At 40.9% G+C, this 15,765-nt stretch overlaps 1 long non-coding RNA gene across 1 annotated transcript; it reads right to left on the bottom strand.

The window, feature by feature from the left end:
* Positions 1 to 2,256: 2,256 nt before the first annotated feature.
* LOC138921703 (uncharacterized) lies at positions 2,257 to 15,555 on the bottom strand. The gene is made up of 4 exons (XR_011434509.1): positions 15,415 to 15,555; positions 10,403 to 10,503; positions 8,161 to 8,291; positions 2,257 to 4,204 (listed from the first exon to the last, which is right to left on the bottom strand). It is a non-coding gene; the product is annotated as an uncharacterized lncRNA (long non-coding RNA).
* Positions 15,556 to 15,765: the final 210 nt, after the last annotated feature.

Below are 15,765 nucleotides of genomic sequence, written 5' to 3'. Positions count from 1 at the left end.
TTCTGTTTTGAAATTCCTCTGTTAGGAACTGGTTCCTTTGGCTCCGCTTCCTCTCTTTGGAAGTTTGTGTGTGTGTTTTTAAACAATTTTTTCTTTTTCTTTCGTTTTTAAGGAAGATTAGCCCTGAGCTAATATCTGCCGCCAATCCTCCTCTTTTTGCTGAGGAAGACTGGCCCTGAGCTAACATCCGTGCCTATCTTCCTCTACTTTATGTGTGGGACGCCTGCCACAGCATGGCTTGCCAAGTGGTGCCATTTCTGCATCCAGGATCTGAACCTGTGAACCCCGGGCCGCTGAAGCGGAACGTGCGAACTTAGCCACTGCACCACCGGGCTGGCCCCTAAACAATTTTTTCTTTCTTTAAAAGTGTTACATGTTAATTGCGAAAAAATTAAAAATTCATAGAGGCAATAAACTGCTAAGATAAGTAATAAAGTATATACCTAGAATTAATATTTGTACCTGAGGTCAAAAAGTATGGCGAGAGAGAGAAAGAAAGAGCAAAGGAGAGAGGAGAGTTTTATTCTTTTATTCATTTTTAAAAAATGGTACCATACAATACACACATCTTCACTACTTTGAAAAAATTTATCTTATAATGAACACTTTTCTTTTTCAACAAATATCAATCTAGGGGCTGGCCCCATGGTGTAGTGGTTGGGTTTGCACACTCCCGTTTGGTGGCCCAGGTTAATGGGTTCAGATCCAGGGCGTGGACCTACACTGCTCGTCATCTATACTATGGCAGTTAGCCACGTACAGAATAGATTGGCACAGATGTTAGCTCATGGTGAATCTTCCGCAAGCAAAACAAGAGGAAGATTAGCACAGATATTAGCTCAAGGCGAATCCTCCTCAGCAAAAAAAACCAAAAAACAACAACAAAAAACCTATATCATCATTATTTGGGTCTATCAAAATGTAAAATGTATTTAAATAAAGAAGTTGTCTAGAGAGTTCCCAGCTTTATGTTTGGGCAAATATCTTTTTATATAGCCTTATATAAGTGTTATAAGGTCTAGATACAATCTTTTTCTACTGCCTTACTTATTTCTTTTATTTCTTTAGAATATGCTGAGTGTTCTTGGAGGGTCGAACACCAAACCCATGTACTCGAAGATCTGGTCACCGCTGATGGCCTTTTCCGCAGCCCATGTGGGCTACAACCAGACCAGGGCCTCCGTGCTAATGGGGTCAGTACGTGGGACGCCACCCCCACCCCCGACCCCCGCCCAACACTCACTGGTGAGAGGCCTGTGTGCTTTTGTGTCTGTCCCTCTGTGTCCTGTTTAAGGCAGCCCTTGGTTTCAAGCAGAGTTTCCTGTGTAGGAGTGTCGGGCCTGGGCAGGATGAGGCGCCCTCATTCAGTGATTACACTGGGCGAGACGGAGGACAGATTGGTTCTGGAGGACACGGTTCCTGCCCCATGGGATCGTTATCTGAGAAGTGGCCGTAGAACCAAAATGGAATTTAACAAAACACAGAGAACTTCAGTTCCTCCAACAGAACTTGACACTAGGGGGGCCACAGCCTGGGGCAGCAACGGCCCGAAAAGGGGCCGGGGAAAACTTCTGACCTCATGGAGATTAAATATTTGACCCAAAGTGACCTGTTCAGTGAGGGTTTCTCTGGGAGAATCCTTGGTCATATTTTTGCTTTAATTAAGACAGGATTATAGCTTGGTGCATGCATTTGACTCATCTACAGCACTGGACTTCCGTAGAAAGGGCGGTAATTTTTGCAAGTTATAGACTTGCATCCTGCTGACCCTTTGGGGCGCTGAAGGGGTGAAGCCATTAGGATGATTACTTAGGACAGTAGATAGCCCACCTGGTCCATATTGCTAAAAGAATTCAATTTCACCTAATAATTATACACAATCTCAATGAATTGAAGGGATCCAGAAAACACTAAAAAACACAGCTTATCTTGTACTTAGTAAAATCAGCAGACTTTCCTAAGTGCTTTCTGCCTATTGACTGACTTAGTCCTCATACAAACCCTGGGAAGAAGCTGCTGTCAGTAAGCCTACGTGGCTCTGGGGGACGCGGGCACCCAGAGGCCCACGAGCACGCGGCTCCTAAGGGGCACAGCTGGTCCGACTGCTCCACTGCTTCTCTTTGTAGAGCCTGTTCATGGTCATTAATTCACCAAAGTCACACTAAAGCCCCATGTTTTCAAAATTTGCAACCCCTCTGCATCACAAAAAAAACGGGGCTGGTCAGAAGGTAACGGCTCTTACTCAGACTCCAAGAATGAACTTCTCATCCTGAATTTATTCATTTATTCAATAAGTATACAATGGGTATGTATCATGTGCCAGGCACTGTTCTAGACACTTGAAATATGTTGGTATTCATAATAGATATGTGGACAACGCATAGTCGCTACTCAAAACGCAAAGATTCCTGCCCTCTGGAGCTGACATCTTGCAGGGTAATTTACCTGCGAGCTGAAAGAAGGAAGCACAAGGGGAAATGGCTCAGACTAGCAGGTAAGAGGCCACTATGTAAGAAACAAGAGCCTTAGTGGGGGCCTGTCCAGGGCAGACCCCCGCGTAATTGCAGTGGAGAAGATGCGCTTCCGTCCCTCCGCCAAACTCTCTTTAACTGTCATTTGATTCCAGCAGATCTGTTTTCCAGTCTCCCAGGGGGCCACGCTGTCTTCCTGAGTTACTTCCACTCCTGATCTTAGCCCCAGACACTGTCCATCCATCCCTCCATCCATCCAGTGAACTTCTTCACTCACTCTTGCAAGAACCTTTTATTAAGTTCCGACTTGGTGCCAGGTGCTGTCCTGGGTTCTAGAAACATACGGGTGAACAGGACAGCCCGTGGCCCTCAGTGAGCTGGCTGCAGGACACTCAGATGGCAACACGGTGCGTGTAGGAAGCAGAGAAGAACGTGTGATGACATATTCTGTACTCGGATTTAAAGATAGAAATTGAACAAATGCTGAGAAACACCTTTAAAAAGAACGTCCTTCCAGAATTGCTTCTGGTTCCTCCAAGTCTCCTCCCTTCAGACAGCAGGATTTTGAGAGCATCCAGCTGCCCCCTGGCTGTTTCACAGAACGGTGAGGATGGTCTCAGACTGAGAACCTCTCCTTAGATGGTTCAGAGACACATCTACAAGCGCAGGCAGAAGGTTTGTTGTTGTCGTTGCCCAAATCCGTGTTCAGAATGGGTGGGCTGGCCACCATCTCTAACCTGCTGTTCTCCATCTCACCCCAGTCGCTTCACTTCCTCCTGCCCTCTCCCCTCCCCCTCCCCTCCCCCAGGGCAAAGCGTGGCCAGGGCGTCTGGGCTGTGAGCCTACGTGTTACTTAGAAGCTGTATTCCTGCCTGGGGAAAGAAGGACTCTGCAGTTTGCCCACCACACGTCCATAAGGAGATTCATCTCAGGTCAGAGAGGTTAAAACAAATGGACAGACAACCCTCTTCTAATTCTGCCTTTCCCCTCGGAAACACGTGGGCGTGGTTGGCTCTGACTGCCAGGGTCCGGATCAGTGCTGGCAATAGCTTTACAGCTGGTATGATTCCTCTTTTATTGCGGTAGACCATTAAACAGCTGTATCAGACTGCCCATTTGAATCATGAACTGATTCTTTCTGTGGGGCCCCTGGTTAGTGTGGGTGATTGGTCACGCAGAATCAAGAAAGGGCATTTTCAAGCGAACTTTGCCAGCCATTTCTTGATAAGAATCTCATAAAGCAAGATCTCACATTTTTGTGACACACACACACGCACACACACTTTCTTTTCTCTTCAGGATATAAAGAGATTTTAGAAGAAATAATAGCTCAGTTTCAGAGGGAACCAGAGAAATTCATATCTGGGCTTGAGGACCAGATGGTTTGTCTCTTGCCAGAGAACGCTTTTCTTCACGTGGGGCCCCAGGCTGCTGGCTCTTGTTCTTGCTGCAGCGGAGAGCGTGGATGAGTGCCATGACATCCTTGACGTCAGCCGTAGGGTACCGCATGTCTCTCACCTCACATCTTAGATTTAGGAATTCCTCCCACACCAGAGAGAGAGAAGTTATCATTCCCATCTTGACTGACTCATTTAACAGGAATGAGAAGCTCATGCCTCAAGCAAGGACTGGACCATGAGGCCATAGTCCATCAGCTGGTCAACAGATCGATGAATCGAGGTGCAGGCATATAATGGAATAGTGCTTGCCAATAAAAGAATGAACCATTGTACCTGCAACAACATGGATGAATCCCAAGATGATTAGACGGAGTAAAAGGAGCCAGACAAAAAAGAGTATATAACGTATGATTCAATTTCTATAAAACTTCAGAAAATGCAAACAGAAAGCAGATCAGTGGTTGCCTGGGAATGGGGAGGGGGGTGCATGTAAATTACAAAGGGACGTGAGAAAACCTTTGAGGGTGAGGGTTGTGTTCATTATCTTGATTGTGGCGATGACTGCACAGGCACATACCTATATCCAAACTCATCAAATTGTATACTTTAAATATGTGCTGTTTATTGTGTGTCAATTATACCTCAATAAAGATGAGTAAGCAAAAAAATATCTAAACTAGGGTAATCTGCAATAAGTTTTCATGAGATAGGAAATGACTATGAAAATCTTTTGTACCACATAGATGCTCACTAGTTCTCACAGGAAGGTCTTTAAGAAGAGTTACGGAAATTTAAGATGAATTACACAATTTTCTTATGTAAAAGGATAGTGTTCCAAATTTGCTGTTTTCTGACATGGCAAGTTGTTCTCAGAGATAAAATTCCTGGTGGCTGTTTTTGAAAACCAAACCAAAACAAAACAAAACAAAAACTATAATCTGGTCCCTCATGGTTAAAGGAGATATTTTAACATTGGGTATGTCACTAGTTGCTTTTTAAATGAAACATTATATCTAATTTAAAAGCATTTAAAAAACAGATGTCTGGAACTATTTCTATCATTATGTGATTTTGTTACTGAAAATGATGTGTATCACTTTTCAAAATTTTCACATATCCCCACTTCAAAAGTTGGAAACAGAAATTTCTAACCTGCTTAAAATGTTCCAAATTAAATTTTCAGCCTTTCAAACCACTTATTAAAATTATAAAAATGGGAGCCACCCCTGATGGCCTAGTGGTTAAGTTCAGCGTGCTCTGCTTTGGCAGCCCGGGTTTGGTTCCTGAGCACAGAACCACACCACTCTCCTGTCAGTAGCCATGCCATGGTGGCAGCTCACGTAGAAGAACCAAAAGAATTTACAAGTATACAGAACTACGTACTGGGGCTTATGTGCTCTGGTTTGGCAGCCTGGGGTTTGCGGGTTTGGATCCCAGCCACAGACCTACACACCACTCATCAAGCTGTGCCGTGGCAGCATCCCACATACAAAATAGAGAAAGATTTGTACACGTTAGCTCAGGACCAATCTTCCCCACCAAAAAAAAAAAAAAAAAAAAAGGGAACGTCTTTTGATTAGTTTGCAAGAACAACTGATGGGTATCAGAGATGATTTAAATTTGCCAGCTGACTTTCAACAAAACACTTTTCTGTAATTGGCAAATGAGATTGATAAATGGGTATTGTAGCTTAATAAATACAGTTAATGATATTTTTTCTTCCATTTGGCTCTACTTATCTTTGTGAGACACCCTTTTTGGGTAAAGGCAGGCATCAAAACCAAGTGATACGGGCCAGCCCTGTGGCATAGTGGTTAAGTTTGGTGTGCTGCATTTTGGTAGCCTGGGTTCATGGGTTCAGATCCCAGGTGCAGACCTAACTATTCATCAGCCATGTGGTGGTGGCATCCCACATATAAAGTGGAGGAAGATTGTCACAGATGTTAGCTCAGGGCTAATCTTCCTCAGCAAAAAAAAAAAAAAAAAAGTGATGAAATAAAATGAACTTAAAATCAGACCTTCAACTTGCTGTATCATAAAGTATTAAATCAATATTTTAAAAAGTTATGCAATATTTTAAATCATACTGCTCTCTAAAATATGATTAGAATTATATACAATATTAATATTCTTAATGAAGATAAAACATTTTTAATGTTAATAAATAAAATAAAATAAAACATTATTTTAGAAAACCCACTAATAGGGATGCAAGATAAAAAATGTGGTGACCTCTACTCTAGCATTGTTTCTGAAGATGCTCTCATTCTCCAGACACTTCCCCCCACCCCCTGGCTGCTACCCTCCTCCCACAACTGGTGACTAGGATTCATGGGAATTGGCCTGGCTTACTGCTTGAACCCAGTTTTCTTCTAAAGATAGTTGTGTGGTTTCAAGTAGAAAAATTCAATGTTCTATCTTGATTCTATTGGAACAGTCTCAGGTCTAAAGAATCTCCAAAGCAGTCAGCAATCACAGGCTGATGTTGTGTTAGAACACGTGGTTACGCTATAGGTTAAAAAAAAAATGACCTTCAAAAACAGTAACACTCATGATGACTGCAAATTATTAATCAAGTCAATGTGGATGAGGAAGCATAGGTCCCAGAAGCAGCTGACCAAGCAAGGATCGTTACAGAGGATAGTACTCTATCTGGCCTTGTGCTATCAAAGAAGCTATCAGAACCCTCTTCATGGGAGGGTCCAAGAAGTCAGAGTGATTGAGGGGATTATTTTGCATCAAATAGGAACAAGAAGCCTAAAATTTATGCAAGTGAGAAGGCAGAGTAGAAACACTGTGATGTGCTTTAGACAGCTTCTCAATCTTAGCTGCAGCTTCAGGTTACCCGGAGAGCTTGTAAAAAATACCCTGGGGCACTAGTATTAAAAAAAATCCTCAGGGTACTCCAGTGGGCACCCATGGTTGGGAACCACTGTTTTAGAACTATAATCATCATTGCATCTGCTTGACTTCCACTTCTGGCCATTGTAGAGAAACTGGCACTACACTTGTCCTTCTACTGAAAACACCTATAAAAACAGACAGACTATGAGTCAACTGTTTGAGTCATTGAAGAACAGGCAGTGTAGGACTGTGCTCTTGAGATATGGGAAACACGCAAGATGAATCCTGCGATGACCCTGGCTTTCTGCCTGCTGCTGCACAGGAAGGTGGAACCCAAGCTAAGCAGTGATGTTACTGAGATGTGGAGGCAGAGATTGGGGTTTTGGGCTTCTGAAGCAGTTGAAGTTTACAGAACAGGGTACTAGAGAAGAAGGGAGGTATGCAAGACCCTGGAGACAGAAGTATGTGTGGGGATTCACTGTGTGAATCCTCAACCAAGGACTAGGCTGTGTTTATACAAGGAAAGATTCTGCAAGGCCTGGGAGAGATTGCCTGCAGTGGAGCTGAGAGAAGAATAGTAATAGTAGGAGTTGTACATTATGGGAGGTGGTGGAGTTCTGACCTGGCCTGAATAGAGAGACCTTGCTGAACACCTTGGCCATTCAAGTGAGACCGAGAAAGGCTATGGCTAGGGAGTAAGGAGTAAGCCACAGAGTAAGGGTGATACCTCAGGACCAAGGTGAAAACCAAAATAGATTCCTTCCTAACAAAAAATAATACTAGCCTGTCCTGACCAAAAAGATAGAGTAGTTTAAATGCCTGCCAGAATAAAACTCAACATCTTATAAAGCTAAATGACATAATCCAAACTCTCTACAAGGTATCATTCACAATGTACACCATACAGTAAAAAATCAGTAGATATGTGAAGAAGCAGAAAAATATGACCCATGATGAAGAAAAAAAAACCAGTCAATAAAAGCAGATGTAGATGTTGACACTGGACATTGACATTGGATGTTGCAGACAGGGACTTCGAGCAGTTAATATAAAAATATCCAAAGACTTAAAGGAAAAGATGGCCCTAATGAATGAACATAAAAGGAATCTCAGCCACAAAATGGAACCATAAAAAAGAACAGAATGGAAGTCATAGCACTAAAAGATACAACAGATTAAGTGAAAATTCACTACTTAACGGAGACTGCCGAAGGAAGGGCTAGTAAATATGAAAATAGATCGATAGAAATGATCAAATCTGAAGAACAAACAGAAAAAAGATTTAAGAAAAATGACCTGTAGGGCAATTTCAAGTAGCCTGAAATACAAGTACTTCAGTATAAGTACAGTACAAGTACAAGCGTCACTTAATGATGGGGCTAAGTTCTAAGAAATGCATCATTAGGCAATTTTGTCATTGTGTGAACATCACAGAGTGTACTTACCAAAATCCAGATGGGACAGCCTACTACACACCTAGGCTCTATGATACTAATCTTATGGGACCACCATCATATATGTGGTCCGTTGTTGACCGAAACATCATTATGTGGCTCAGGACTATAATTAGAATGCCCTGGAAGAGGAGAGAGAAAATCACAGAAAAGTTATTCAAAGAAATAATGATCCCAATCCTCCAGATTTGATGATAAACATCTATCTACAGATCCAGGAAGCTCAGGGAACCCAAAACAGGATAAAAAAAAAGAAAACCACACCTAGGTTTGTCATAGTCAAACTGTTGAAAACCAGAGATAAATTTAAAAGAAGCCAGAGAAAAAAGATCTATTATGCACAGGGAAATAACACAAATGATGGTTGACTTCTCCTGAAGTCACTAGATAGTGGGTTTTACATGAAAGAAAAAAACCTGTTAACCCAGAATCTCATATCCAGTGAAAACACTCTTCAAAAATGAAAGTGGAATAAAAAAGGGCATTTTCAGAAAAATGAAAGATGAGATAATTTGTCACCACAGACCTGCACTATGAGAAATTCTGGAAGGCATTCAGTTCTCTAGGCTGAAGGAAAAGATATCAGATGAAAACTCAGATCTACAGGGAGGAATGGAAACTTCTGGAAATAGTAAGTATGTAGGTCAATATAAAACAGTCTAAATTTTTTGCTTCCCTTAATCATGGAGAAAAAACTGAGTGTTTACAGCAGTGGTCAGCAAACTTCTCCTTAAAAGTCCAGATAGTCAGTATTTTAGGCTTGCAGGCCACACAGCCTCTAACACAACTACTCAACTCTGCCATTGTAGCAAGAAAGCAGCTATAGATAACACATAAAATTTATTTACAAAAATGAGGGCTGTTCATGCGCCATAGTCTGCTGACCTCCAGTTAAAGCAAAAATAGTAGCATTGTGCTGTGGGGTATACATATGTAAGTGTAAAATATATATGACAATAATAGCACTTCCTGTGGGGAAGGAAATGGAATTTTATTCTCAGAATGTTCTTAGATTTTATGTGAAGTGACAATATTAACTCTAAGTGGACTGTGATAAGGTGAGCATACATCTTGTAATCTCAGAGTAACTGCTAAATAAAGAGATACAGCTAAAAAGACAAGAAAGGAATTAAAATGGAATACTGAAAACCATTGTTTATTTATTTTTTAAAGATTGGCACCTGAACTAACGTCTGTTGCCAATCTTCTTTTTCTTCTTCTTCTTCCTCTTCGCCCCAAAGTCCCCCAGTACATAATTGTATATTCTAGCTGTAGATCCTTCTGGTTGTGCTATGTGGGACTCTGACTCAACATGGCCTAATGAGTGGTGCCATGTCCACGCCCAGGATTTGAACTGGCGAAACCCCGAGACACGGAAGTGGAGCGTGCGAACTTAACCACTAGGCCACAGGGCCAGCCCCAAATGTTTGATTAACCCAAAAGAAAGCAGGAAAGGAGGAACAGAGAAACAAAAACCAGATGGCATAGCAACTAGGAAACAAATAGGAGGATGATAGACTTAAATCCAATCATATCAATATTTACGTAGACTTATATCCAACTACACAATAATTACATTAAATTCAGATGGATTAAAAACTTCGGTTAAAATCTACAGATTGTCAGAATGGTAAAAAGGAAGACAACTAGATGCTGTATATGAGACATACTTTAAATAGAAAGAGACAGGTTGAAAGTAAAAGGACAAAAAAGTTATACTATACAATCAGTAAGTGTAAGAAAGCTTGTGTGATTAGATTAATATCACATGAAGGAGACTTCAAGACAAGGAGTATTACCAAAGAAAAAGATGGAAATTTTATAATGATGAAGGATCAATTAATCAAAGGAGACCTAGCAATCCTAAATGTGTGTATGCCTAACGAAAACGTTTCAAAATGTACGAAGCAAAAACTGACAAAACTGGAGACAAATGGAAAAATCCATAGTTGTAACTGGAGATTTCTAACACCTGTCTTTCAGTAATTGATTGAACAAGTAGACAATCAGTATGTTATAGATTTGCCCAACACCATCAACATTCTTGACCTGACTGGTACTTATAGAACACAGCGTCCAACGGGGGCAGAATCACAGTTGTCAACATCAGCAGCTTCAGCAGCAACAGAGAAGGAACATAACCAGTCAAATCCAGCTTTTCTGATGATGACAACCACCCAGGAAGATGCTAAAGTTCTTGAGCGCCACCCCACATCCACTAAATCAGAATCACCTGGGGAGCTGTGTGGTTCACAAGCAGCAGGATAATTCTATGGAGAAGTTAGGAAAGTGCTGGAACTCTTTACTGAGGAGCGCGGCCCACCTATGGTTGTTCTGGAAAACAAGAGAGGTAGTGTTTTCTCAGTGTGACAATTTTTTTTTTTTTGAGGAAGATTAGCCCTGAGCTAACTGCTGCCAATCCTCCTCTTTTTGCTGAGGAAGACTGGCCCTGAGCTAACATCTGTGCCCATCTTCCTCTACTTTATATGTGGGATGCCTACCACAGCATGGCTTGCCAAGTAGTGCCATGTCCACACCCGGGATGTGAACCGGCAAACCCCAGGCCACCAAAGCGGAACGTGTGAACTTAACCACTGCACCACCGGGCTGGCCCCCAGTGTGACAAATTTTTAAATATTCTGTTAAGACAAATGGTATTTGCTTTATTTTTTAAGTTTCAGAACTTGGTGTGGCTGAATTAGGCAGAGGATTGATGGCACAGATTTTATTTAGTGGGTAGGGATATACAAATTGATAATCATTTAGCCATAATTTATGAAAATCCACTATGCTACAATTAATACATTTTGGATAGAATGTTCTCATTCGTGCTTCTTATCCAATGAATACAGCCAAGCATTTTAACATTGTGTAAACTCTTCCTTTTGTCAGAAGTGGAGAGAGGCACACAGCATTATGATTTGTGACCAGCTGAACAACATAACAAGGGCTATATCTTCCTGTTGTTATTTATATGAAGTGTAGAAGCCAGACTATTGTCACTAAGAAACAATTCCTTTACAAATATAATCAGATTGTGTTAACACGCAAACAATGAAAGTGCGACCAGTATGGGAGAATACGTTTGAGCTAGGTCAAGAGCACTCTTTCAACTCTCCAAAGGGGATTAGCAGACCATTTCTGTTTGAAAAGATAATGGCAAGAGGTAGAGAGATGACCGTTAAATGACTATATAAACTATTATTACAATCAACCATGATATCGCTCACCTCCAGTAATTCCTGCATTCATTGCATTTCATGTTTCTTAGCTTTGGAGTAATCTGCTTGTATTTGCTAAGGTTGTTTGGGTTTCAAGTATCAGAACCCAGCTCTGTAAATATTCTGAGTGAAAAGGGAATTTATTGGAAGGAAGCTAGGGGATTTCAGGGAATTTGAACAAGTGCACCTTGAAAAGGGCAGAACCAAGGAGGCTCCAGGGACCTGAGCAACTGGGGGCCCTCACTTTAGTGCACTGCCTTTAACGTCACTTATAGTAGCAGTGGCCAGTCTGTTTCTTTCTGTCTCTCTCTTCAATATTCCTGCTCGTTGTGTGGGAGTGTATGACATGTCTACTTTGGGCCACTTGTCTTCTTATGGACCAGTCAGCAAGGTGGGCGGGCACGCAATCACCCAGTGGTAACATGGTTGTTGGGGGTGCCCCATCTCTGCTTCCTGCTTAAGCCCCCAAGTAGGCTCAGATGGCAGGAGGAGGGACACACGGATGGAAACTGTCCACGTCTACAAACCATTCTTACTCTTTTCTGCCTTGACACCTGGGAGGCATTCTGTCCTATGGACAATATTCTTTATTAAGGAGTGGGTAATGCTGACGTGCCATTGAAGTAAACCAATATTAAGTCATGCCTCTGCTCAAAATCTTGCAATAACTCTGCATTTCACCTACGGGAAAGCCAATGGAGACCTTTAAATAACTCAAGGCTGAACATGATTCCCTCCTGTTACCTCTCTGACCACCTCCCTTCCTAGTCCTCTCACTCCCTCCATTTCAGTCTCACCAGCCTTGCTAGTCCTTGAATGCCAAATTCTCTACTTGATATAGGTCTGTTCAGATTTTTAAAGTTCTTCTTGGATTTTGGTAAGTTGTATCTTTCAAGGAATTTGTTCATTCCACTTAATTTGTTAAATTTGTTCACATAAATTCTTCATAAAGTTCCCTTATTTTACCTGTAAGCTGTTCATTAATATTCTTCCTTGATTATTGTTTTAATGATGTCCTCTCTTTTTTTTTCTTGTTATATCTTCTTTTTTCTTGACCAGAGCAGCTACAGATCTATCAATTTTATTTTTCTTTTTAAAGAACCAACTTTCGGTTTTATTGACTTTTCTCTTTTCCGTCTCCTGTTATTTTTCTGTTTTTCATTCGTTTCGGCTCTGATCTTTATTATTTCCTTTCTTTTACTCTGAATTTAATTTGTTCCTCTTTTTCTAGTTTCTTAAGGTAGAAGCTTAGTTGATTTTAGGCCTTTCTTTTTCTGTTATAAACATTTAGAGCTATGAATGTTCCTATAAGCCTTAGGTAGAGTGTGCGAATTTTGACATGCCGTGTTTTCATTTTAGTTTAGTTCAAGATATTTTCTGAGTTCCCTTGTGATTTATTCTTTGATCCATGGATTATATAAAAGTGTCATTTAATTTGTACAGTTTGATTCAGTTAGCTTAAATATTTTAAAACTTTTGTTGAGAAACTTCAAGTGTGTAGGAGAGTTGCAAGAACAACACAGAGAATAAACATTCACCTACTTTTGCTACTAACATTTTATCACTTATTTCTCTCCCTCTCCATAATATTGTTAGTATTGCTTTTGTTTCATCCATATTATTAGCAGATTTGAGAATACGTTGCTGACATTGTAAACTTTTACCCCTAATTACTTCAGCATGTGTCGTTAGAGCAAAGACTTTCTCTTATATAGCTACAACACAATTAATCAAATTCAAGAAATCTAATATTGATAGACTTTTATCTAAAATACAATCTAGGGGCTGGCCCAGTGGTGCAGTGGTTACGTTTGCACATTCCACTTCGGCTGCCTGGTGTTCACTGGTTTAGATCCCGGGTGCGCAGATGGCACTGCTTGGCAAGCCATGCTGTGGCAGGCGTCCCACATATAAAGTAGAGGAAGATGGGCATGGATGTTAGCTCAGGGCTAATCTTCCTCAAAAAAAAGTTAAAAAAAATACAATACAATCTATATTCAAATTTCACCAATTTTCCCATTGATGTCCTTTGGTTGCAATCTTTTATATTTTTCCCTTATCCTAGATCCATCCAAGGTCACATCTTACATTTAGTTGTCACATCTCTTCAGTTTTCTTTTATTTGAAACATTCCTCAGCCATTCTCTGTTTTCATAACATTGAGAGTTTCATAACATGGTCAGTTGTTTTATAGAAGTTTTCTCAATTTGGGTTTGTTTGATTAGAATCAGGTTATGCCTCTTTGGCAGAAATATTGTCTAACTAACTGATGTTGTATCCTTCTTGGTGCATCACTAAGGAGGCACATGATATCAGACAGTCTCATTTTGAATGACGTTTATGTTGGTCACACAGCTAAAGTGGAATTTGCCAGATCTCCCCTATGCCCTGGTTATTTTTGAAGGAGTGCCAGATGTGACATACAAAACTTTTAGTGCTAATTTGGGGCTCTGCACGATGTTCTCCTCCTCCTGAGAAGATTTCCTTTTGCTTTTGGCAGACAGCTGGGCTAGGAACAGATTACCTGATGTTTGTCAGAGATTGAGATGGTTCATAGCTGGGCTCCAGTATTGTTAGAGCTGGTCTATTTTTGGTTCACTCTTAGGGGTCCCAACCCAAAACCTAGGGTGTTTACAGGGGCCCTTCCTCCTGGGTAGACCCAGAAGTCCAGTTTTACTCCCCCAGCTTTAGAAATGATCAAAAGCTCTGCTTAGCTTCTTCACCTCGTCAGCTACTACTTTTGCTTTCTGAATTGACAATTGCCTCGAGGAGAGAAGTGGCCCCAGATGTTGGGCTTATTTCTCTTGGCTTCCCACCTTTTCCATGTTTCAGCTCTGAAGATATTCACTGCCTTGAGAGATCTCTGATACCTTCAAACCGACATTTGTTATATTCTGTCCAGGTTTTCTAATTGTTCTTGGCAATAGTGTTGATCCAAAAATAACTCAGTTTTGCCAGAAGGGTAACCTTAACGATTATTTTTTAATGATTATCGATCTCACCTAAATTGTTTATTTAGAGTAAGTTAGGCTGCGTGGGAAATCCAAGGTAAGTTTACCTTATATGACAAATGCAATTAGAAAAGAAATAGTGCGTACAAAAACAGTGAAAATTGACATATATATATATACATATATACGTGGAACCTGAGCTTCTGAAACTAAAAATCCAAGTGAAATCTTTTCCAGGGGCAGCAAGCTCATTTTATCTGACTACTACCATGAGTTGATAAATGTGTGTACATCGATGGTTTTGTCTGCATCCTGGAATCACATTGAAGAGTGTGGACTGTTCATTTACTTCTCTCAAAAGCAGAAAGCCCACAGTGACTTCGGTATCAGATAAGAGTATCGTCTTCTTCTAGAACTTTAGCAGCCAGGAGAGAAAAAAATACTCGAATAGTTTTGTGTGTTCTTTTAGAAATATAGTGTCTCCCCAGTATAGAGGGCATAAAAGTTTAATTTGTATGTTTAATAAAGCTGTTGAGTTTTCCAGGAAACTCTTGGTTTAAAATACTTTATTTTATCATCTGATCAGTCAGCGGAGAATGTGGTCATGGAATGTACGTAATCCTTTTTTTAGTTTTCCTTCATCTGTTATAGCTGATTGCGGTCAATAATATTTTGCGTTAATAATTCAGAATAACAAAATGAAATGTCCCATTAAGTGTTCAGAGTCCTCCAGTGCTCCCCTTGCGTCGTTCCCCAAGAATGTCCACTGCTGCTAATGACAGCAGAACAACCAGGGCTGGGTGTGTTCAAACGCCAAGTCTAAAGAACGGACTGAAAACCTCGTTTATATTTTTGCAATTTACTTTTGGTTTCAGTTAAGAATGCTAGACCAACAACTTTCTCTACCAAGATCTACTGACTATTTTTATTCAGTACCGGAATCAGTAAGAACTCAAACTTTTTTTTTTATGGTACATTTACAAAATTGCTATAAAACGAAGTCACAGATTAGACTGTCTTTTTGGTAAATCAGTAAAACTGATTCTATTATTTTTTAATCTGTAGAGACTCACGTATTTCTCAGAGCATTATGGCGTAATTTCTGAGACTCTGGTCGCAGAGAGTGAAATGGCCTGGCGGAGGCTCAGTTCTCCGTGCTCCCTCCATCTCAGTGCACCAGGACGCCTTGGCTGGCTTCCGAGGTCCTCTGTCTGTGTTCTCTGTGAGGAAGCGGGTAACTTACACTGGTTCTTTTGTTAATCTTTCTCTGTAGATGGAATTGAATTCCATTGAATAAACCGTCTGCAGCCTCTTTCTCAGAATCCCAGAGGCTCTGAAAAGGGGTTCTGGGTTGAGCTCCCTCCAGGGTCAGCCTGACGGCTTTGCCTCCAGACACGCTGCAGTGGCCTGCTGCAGCCTCGGGT

Source organism: Equus caballus, chromosome 31 (genome assembly GCF_041296265.1).
Source record: "Equus caballus isolate H_3958 breed thoroughbred chromosome 31, TB-T2T, whole genome shotgun sequence".
Taxonomy (NCBI): domain Eukaryota; kingdom Metazoa; phylum Chordata; class Mammalia; order Perissodactyla; family Equidae; genus Equus; species Equus caballus.
Note: the sequence above shows the minus strand (reverse complement) of the source record. Positions and strands in the feature narration are given on the sequence as shown.